We start from the raw sequence: 8,297 nt of genomic DNA, 5'->3' as shown, positions 1-8,297 counted from the left end.
ATGCCGTGATGGCACACAAGAGGATTCAGTAATGCATCAGGTAAGACACTAGGGAAAGGGCTAGTGCAGAACCACGAATAGTGGCAATAATAAAGGTGAAGGCACATCAAAAGGGCAGTGATGAAATTACGGTTGGTAATAACAAGGTAGATGAATCAGCCAAAGAGGCAGCAATGATAGGAGAAACGTGGACTTCCTATGATGTAGAGGGAAAGCAAGCCTGGGAAGAACAAGATTTTAAGGACAAAGATGAGGTTCAATTAGAGTGTTTACCTGTTGTTAAAACACCTACACCTTGTTTGGCGGCAGAGCAGGATAAAGACCCAGTTTTGAATCAAATCAAATGCAAAATTAAGGAAAAATCATCAGATAAGCCCCAAAAATATATCCTGCAAGATGAGCTATTGCTAAGAGAGACTGCAGAAAGTCCTAAATGTATAGCGCCATCTCAGTACCAAAAGGATATTGCTAAAGAAAACCATAAATTGACAGGACACATGGGGGTTGACGGTACTTTAAAGTTTATTCAAACCAAGTACTGGTGGGAGAACATGAAAAATACTATTACAGAAATTATCCAAGAATGTTTAATCTGTACCCAAATGAACCCTAGGCCAAGGGGACAAAAACCTGTGCTTTCCAGGGTGCCTTTGGCTGAGGGGCCATGGGAGAGATTACTAATTGACTTTGTTGGTCCCTTGCCAAGTTCTCCAGGAGGTTATCGGTACCTGCTAGTGATAGTTGATGTTTTTTCCAAATGGGTGGAAGCTTCGCCTATAAGGAAGGACACTGCTACCGCAGCAGCAACTGCATTGTGGAGGGCCACAATTCTATTACATCATGACCAAAATGAACTAAAAGAAGTTACCCATCTATTAGAAAATAATGCCAAGGGTTATTGGTGGGAGGTAATATTTGGTCATTCAAATGCGGCAAATGGCATACTGAATTATTTAATCCACCCAATTGTCATATTACTTGTAATTTTATCGCTTTTTCAAGTATACATGTGCTGTGTAACCCGTTACCTATATAAAAAGGTGCAGAGTTTAACTGTAAAAGAACAAGCCAATGTCAAAATTGCATCATGTGACACAAATGTACAAATTCCCATTGAATTAGAAGAAATTGTAATATGTGAGAACTGTGGCAGAAGAGGGCACAGAAGAGGGCACGGAAGAGGGCACGGAAGAGGGCACAGAAGAGGGCACGGAAGAGGGCACGGAAGAGGACACGGAAGAGGGCACGGTAAGAAAGATTGTTTGATTCCAAAGCGAAACCTATAGGAAAATCCTAGTGAAAATGGATATTCTATCACAAAATATGTTATTGTTTGTTGGTTAGTCTAAATTATGTTTTGTGTGATTTGACGATCATATGTATAATTTGATGTGTATTTCTTTATATGCCTCCTTCAATGTCTTATTAGAAATCAAGCTATTACAAAGTCAATTTTTTTTTTTGGAGTAAATGTTGGCAAATGATGAGTGAATGTGTTAGAAGACTCCTTGCCCTAAGAAGAAGAATCAACTATGGTGGCGAAGAGGATTCTGGATTTGTGGCTCCTTAAAGGTTATGTGTCATTCAGACACAAAGGGGGGCATGTTGGAGGCCAACATGTACAATATATACGGTATATCATAGGAATGGCTGAACTCTGTATTGGATGTATGAGTGCTGGATATTTCCAGATACTAGATACAGGGTTGAGAATATGTTAGACGAGAAGGCAGGTGTTCTTTGTGTGGCATCCTTTGTATTATTGATAAAGTAAAGGTTGCATCTACATACGGAATGAGTATGGGCCTCCAGCCTCTTGGATGATACAGGCACACACACCTTCTGTGGTGATCTTGAATGCAGATCCTGTTTGTCACCTATTGTCATCTACATATGTGTACTGCCCCTGTAGGTTTGGATTATATACCATTGCTCCTGAGGTAAACATCCTGTCTCTGGCCTACACAATGCTTGTGGTGTTTGTTCTTTTGATGGACATGTTGGAGCCAGCCCAAATGGAGTTGAACCTGTCCTACACAAGGACTTTCTTCCAAAATACGAGGGTGCCATCTGCAGCAAGGTGTTGACCAGTGCAGCCAATGACAATGTTCATACTATCGGAAGATGATTGGATATATTTGCCACAGAAGATACCGGAGAAGAAGGGCAGAGTGGTGGGTTGTATGTGGGTGGGGATGTGAAATCTTTAGTATAAATGAGGTAGAGTCAAGATTATCTCTCTCTCTCTTTCTGCTATGAAGGATCGTTGCTAAGTATGTTTATACTTGTATTTGTATTTTCTCTAATTAGGGGACATTGAAGAAAGGTTCTATTGTGAAATTGTTAATTGAATTGTCTTATTATTATCTTATTTTTCTTGTTATTAAACATCTTTATTATTTTACCAAACTTGAGTTATTGATTATATAGGAAAGGTTCAGGACAGAATACAGAACGGGAAATCACCACCAACAGTTGCAATTCCTGCTTAGGTTAGACGGTGGGGCAGCAGGTGAGCCGGGGTATTCGCCCGTGAGAACTTGGTTGCCTGGGCAGGTGGCAGCGCAGAAGGCCGGGGCCGAAGTGGTTAGACCAGTAGTGGGTAGGGAGTGGGTGTCCTCCGGGGTTTCGGTATCAGTACAGACTGAAAAAGAAAAAGGCGATGCGGTAAAGCTGGATGACAGGGCAAGGGGTGAGGTATATGTGTGCTTCGAGGGGCCTTTGGGGGCACATTTGAAGAAGGAGGTGAAGGAAAAAATTTGGCAGGATGAGTACGTGGAAATTTTCTCCCTCCTCCCCTTGGAAAAGTTCAATTTAGACAAAGGAAAGAAGGATGATAGCGAGAAGAAGGAGGAAGAAAAGCGGAGGTCACGATTGATTCCCCAGACATTTGTGAATTGTTTTGCAGGTGTTCGCGATATTGGCTAGAGTTATCGTGGGAGAAGTTTCTGGAAAATTTCTCTGGTTTATTTTGTTACTTGGATTCTATAGGGGAGGCCCATTGTACATACGGTTATGATACGATGAGCAATTCAGGCAGAGGAAGGCGGTGAGGCTAGAGATTAAGGGGGATCAGAAAGACACAGGGTTGTGGCTAAAGGTTATGGCTCCGGCTAGGTATGGGCAGTCCTTTCAGGGGAGCGGAGGCAGCGGTAGTCAATCGTCTGGGCACGGGGGGGTTCAGGGTGGAAAAGAAAAATCAGGAACGTGTTGGCAGTTTAATGATGGCCAATGTAAGTATGGGAACAGCTGTAAGTTTAAACGTGTGTTCCCATTGTAACGGGGGTTCAGACGGGGCCTCAAAATGTTTCAAGAAAGGAAAAGGGAAGCTTTCAGTGGGTGCCAGTGTCAAGGGGGAGACTCCGGTGAAACTTCCCGGGATGGCCCCCTTTTAAAGTAGGTATCCGAATCAGACGAAAGCGGATGTTATTAGGAATGTTTTTTTAGAAGGTTTTAGGATTCCTCCACCCACTCATAGTGTGCAGTTTTCACTTAAGAACTTGAGGTCGGCCTTTTTGCATCCTGACATGGTTAGTGAAAAGTTGTCAAAAGAGGTGGAGTTGGGTCGTATGGCAGGACGTTTCAGAGTTTGCCGGGCGAGGGTGTGATTATTTCTCCTTTGGGAGTCGTACCGAAGAAGGAACCGAATAAATTCCGGTTGATTCAGCATTTGTCGTATCCAAAGGGGTTTTCGGTGAATGATGGTATCGATCAGGAACTATGTTAGGTAGAGTATACAGTATATCATTCGATGTGGCAGTGAAATGGGTGCACAAGTACGGGCCTGGGTCGTTGTTGGCAAAGACCGACATCGAGTCGGCGTTCAGATTGCTTACAGTGCACATGGATAGCATTCCGTTGTTAGGGTGTTTTTGGAGTGAGAGGTACTACCTAAACAGTTGTTTGCCCATGGGTTGTGCAATTTCGTATTCGTTGTTTGACACATTTAGCACTTTTTTGGAGTGGGTGGTACGTCGGAGGCGTGCAGTCGGTCATTCATTATTTGGATGATTTTTTGTTTATAGGTCCTCCAGAATCGACAGTATGTGGGAACTTGTTAGAGTTTATGTGTTGAGTGGCTGAGCATTTTGGCATTCCGTTGGCAACAGAAAAAACAGAAAGGCCTTGTACTGTTTTGAGTTTTCTAGGTATTTTGATTGATTCAGAAAAGATGGAGTTTCGCTTACCGGAGGATAAATTGTTCATGCTTAGGCAAGAGGTGGACAGGATGGGGAGGTAGCATAAGGTGATGTTGAAGCAGTTGCAGTCCCTGTTGGGTAGGATGAATTTTGTGTAACGGGTCTGGGAGGTGGAACCTCTGAGCTACTATACAAAGGGCAGTTCTTGTAAGGAAGCGGGTGGCTCCCAGGGAAGGTGGGTAGGTAGACACGGCAAGTGACAAGGACAGTCTCAGGGTAGAAGGGCAGGGCGGTCACAGCAAGTGACGGGGACAGTCTCTTGACAGGCGGGTGGTCACGGCAAGTGACGGGGACAGTCTCTTGACAGGCGAGTGGTCACGGCAAGTGACAACAGGGTAAGAGTCTCTAGGCAGGCAGGGGGTCACGGCAAGTGACGGCAGAGCCTCCAGGTAGGCTAGCAGGCAGGTAGCAGGTGGGCGCTCCCAGGTGAGCGGGTAAGAGTCTCTGGACAGGCAGGTGGTCACAGCAAGTGACGGCTAAGCCTCCAGGTAGGCTAGCAGGCGGTTAGCAGGTGAGCGCTCCCAGGTGAGCGGGTAAGAGTCTCTCAGCTAGCTGGCAGGTGATCACGGCAAGTGACGCCTAAGCCTCCAGGTAGGCTAGCAGGCAGGTAGCAGGTGAGCGCTCCCAGGTGAGCGGGTAAGAGTCTCTGGACAGGCTGGCAGGCAGGCAGATATCAGGCAGGTATCTGGCAGGTAATTCCTTGTCCGCGGGCGGACTGATCCATAGACAGACTGGCAGGTGCTGGTAGGCAGACTGTCGGACCGCAGGATTGCAAGCAGGTAGACAGAAATCAGGCAGGTATCAGGCAAGTATCAGGCAACGGGACCTGAGGGCTGAAGCAGGGTTGAAAGACTTTGCAACAACATTGCTCGGGCACCTCCAATTTGGAGGAGGTGCCTTATATATGGTGAGGTCCTCCGGCCATTGGCCGGGGACTCCTTAGGACGGCGCGCATGGCCCCTTTAAGAGAGAGGGAGCGCGCGCGCGCCCTAAGCACAGTGACTGGGAGGCAGCGCGCGCTGCCAGCTGAGCGGGAGGAAGACGCTGGGCACGGAGCGGAGAGGTGAGGGGAACGGCGTCCCTGCCTAGCAGGAGGCAGGGACGCCGACGCTACATTTTGCATGCAGAATTATGCCGATAGGCAGAATTTTCTGGCGCAGGTTGTCCGGGGCAACGGCAGATGTGAGGGCACCACATCATTTCTTTCGGTTGAACAGGGAGCACAGAGATGACTTGGGGGTGTGGAAGCGTTTTTTGGAAAATTACAATGGTATGTCGTTGATTCAGCAGGATTTTGTGGACAGTTTGGACTGCGAAATTTATACGCATGCAGCTGGTGGGGCAGGCTTCAGAGCGTATTGCATGGGGAGGTGGAGTGTTGGAGAATGGCCAAAATTGTGGAAACAGTTGGGTTGCACAAAAAATTTGGCTCTTTTGGAGTTGTTCCCAATAGTGGTTGTGGTTTCGATTTGGGGGGAATTTTTCTTGAATAAGAGAATCCGTTTTCATTATGACAATATGGGTGTGGTGGTGGTGATTAACAGTTTATTGGCCTCGTCCCCTCCGGTCATTAAGCTGCTCAGGGAACTTGTGCTCCGGTGTCTTGAATTGAATGCTTGGATTTCAGCAGTGAATGTTTCGGGTGTTCAGAATTCTATAGCGGATGCATTGTCTCGTTTTCAGTGGGAGCGTTTCTGGGCACTGGCGCCAGAGGCGGTGGACGTGGGACACGAATGTCCTTCGCATTTGTGGCGGCTAATTAAGGAGGAGCAGGAATGTTAATTCGGGAGTCTATTGCGAGTAAAATCTGGGCTTCGTACGAGGCATCATGGTGAGTATGTCAAACTTGGGTGGACGAATGGGGGACAATTGTAAGCGACGAGGACAGAAGACTGGCGGTTTTGTTTTTGATCGGGAAGGCATCAGAGGTGGGGTGGTCTGTGTCAAGGGTTAGTAAGTTCATGGCAGGGCTGGCATTCGGCTTTAAATTGCAGGGAGTAGGGGACGTTACAATTCTTTTTTGGTCAGGCAGGCACCAAAGGATTTTAGGAGGGGCGGGCACATTCCGGACAAACGTAGACCAGTGTCGTTTACTACGTTGGAGAGTTTGGGCATAGTTTTGAAAAGGATCTGCAGTTCTAGTTCTGAGTTGGCATTGTTTAGGTTAGCGTTCTTGTTAGCTTTCTTCGGGGCAATGCGAGTTGGGGAATTGGTGCCGTCAAGTAAAAACAGGGTGGTGGGATTGCTGGCCGAAGGTGTGGGATATTGGGTCGGGGGCAATAATTTTTTGATAAGGCGTTCAAAAACGAACCAGTTGGGTAAAGGCAGGCGTGTGGTGTTGGTAAGGTGTAGTGTTGAGCGAGCATTAAAATGCTCGGGTGCTCGAAGCTTGGGCCGAGCTCACCGTGATACTCGGGTGCTCGACCCGAGCAACGAGCCGAATGTTAGTCTGTGGGAGACCCGAGCATTTTTGCGGCGGCACCCCCGGCAGTCTGTAGAAAGCCTAAAAAGTGCCCAAAACAATAGTGACTGTGCTCAAATGACATGGGGACAGCATGGGGATCGCCCCAGGAAGCATTTCTTACCCCCAGGTCACTGCTGTCAACAACGTGGTCAGAGATATTAAGCCACTTTTACGGGCTCACAATAAAACGTTCAAAAACTAAACTGAAACGGTTTTCCTGTGAAATATGTTAAGGAACATCCTTTCCAGGGTAAAGATTTGTGTATAAGGTAAAATAAATAACCAAAAACAAAAATACTCCACCACACCTTGGGCTATGTTCACAAGTAGCATTTTTTATGCATTTTTGCACTTTTGTATTGCTTTCAACCGTGACAAATGCATTCACCGGGAAATGTCATTTTAACATTTTACAAATTTATCTGGCCATGTGCTGTGTGACACATGCATACAGTGCTGAAAAGACATGGGAACAGCATGGGGAAGACCCCTGGAAGCATCTCTGACACCCAGGTCACTGCCTAAAAGTGTGCCCATCAGAAGTGATCCTTGCCGCATCAGAAGATGCAGACTTGCAACTATCTCCGTGCAAGTCCTCGTCCCAGGGCAGTGTTCAATTGTGCCTCCCCCATTCCTTGCAATGCAAGCGCAAGTATGCAGCCTGCCACCCACCCACCCCCAGGCTACAATACCATACTGCTTGCTTGCTTGCACTTGAAATTGGGCCTTTTAGGCGGAATCTGGCCACCACGTCATGGCTGCGTCGGCGGCCTGGTATCCATACTCTGTCCCCGGCGGCCGGGTGTCCACGCTTGGTCTCCAGCCACCAGGGGGTGGCCGGGTGTCCACACTCGGTCCCCAGCCGCCCCGCGGCCTGGTATCCATACTCAGTCCCCAGCCGCCCGGCGGCCGGGTGCCCACACATGGTCCCCGGCCGCCCCTATTTGATCCGGTGCACCTTATACACAAGCGCACATACCAAAACATTACCTGTGCCCTCCCCAGTGCATTTAGTGGGAAGGACAGCCTATTACGCTGTAGTGTGCGAAGATGCCTCCCGCCCTGCACCTGTCGTTGCAAACTTGCAACTATCCCCGTTCAAGTCCTTGTCCCAGGGCAGTGTTCAATTGCATCTCCCCCATTCCTTGCAATGTAAGCGCAAGTATGCAGCCTGCCACCCACCCACCCCCAGGCTGCAATACCATACTGCTTGCTTGCACTTCAAATTGGGCCTTTTAGGCATGTGGAGGCAGACGCCGGCCACCATGTCATGGCTGCATCGGCGGTCTGGTATCCAAACTCAGTCCCCAGCCGCCCGGCGGCAGGGTGCCCACACACGGTCCCCAGTCGCCCCTATTTGTTCCGGTGCGCCTTATACACAAGCGCGCATACCAAAACATTACCTGTGCCTTCCCCAGTGCATATAGTGGGAAGGACAGCCTATTCAGCTGTAGTGTGTGCACGCCAACCCCCTCTTTATGGCACATGCGAAGATGCCTCCCGCCCTGCACCTGTCGTTGCAGACTTGCAACTATCCCCGTTCAAGTCCTTGTCCCAGGGCAGTGTTCAATTGTACCTCCCCCATTCCTTGCAATGTAAGCGCAAGTATGCAGCCTGCCACCCACCCACCCCCA

The sequence above is a fragment of the Phyllobates terribilis genome, unplaced genomic scaffold (assembly GCF_046119375.1).
Source record: "Phyllobates terribilis strain yellow unplaced genomic scaffold, ASM4611937v1 Scaffold_2__4_contigs__length_985480577, whole genome shotgun sequence".
Lineage (NCBI taxonomy): Eukaryota > Metazoa > Chordata > Amphibia > Anura > Dendrobatidae > Phyllobates > Phyllobates terribilis.
This window is presented reverse-complemented; position numbering follows the sequence as displayed.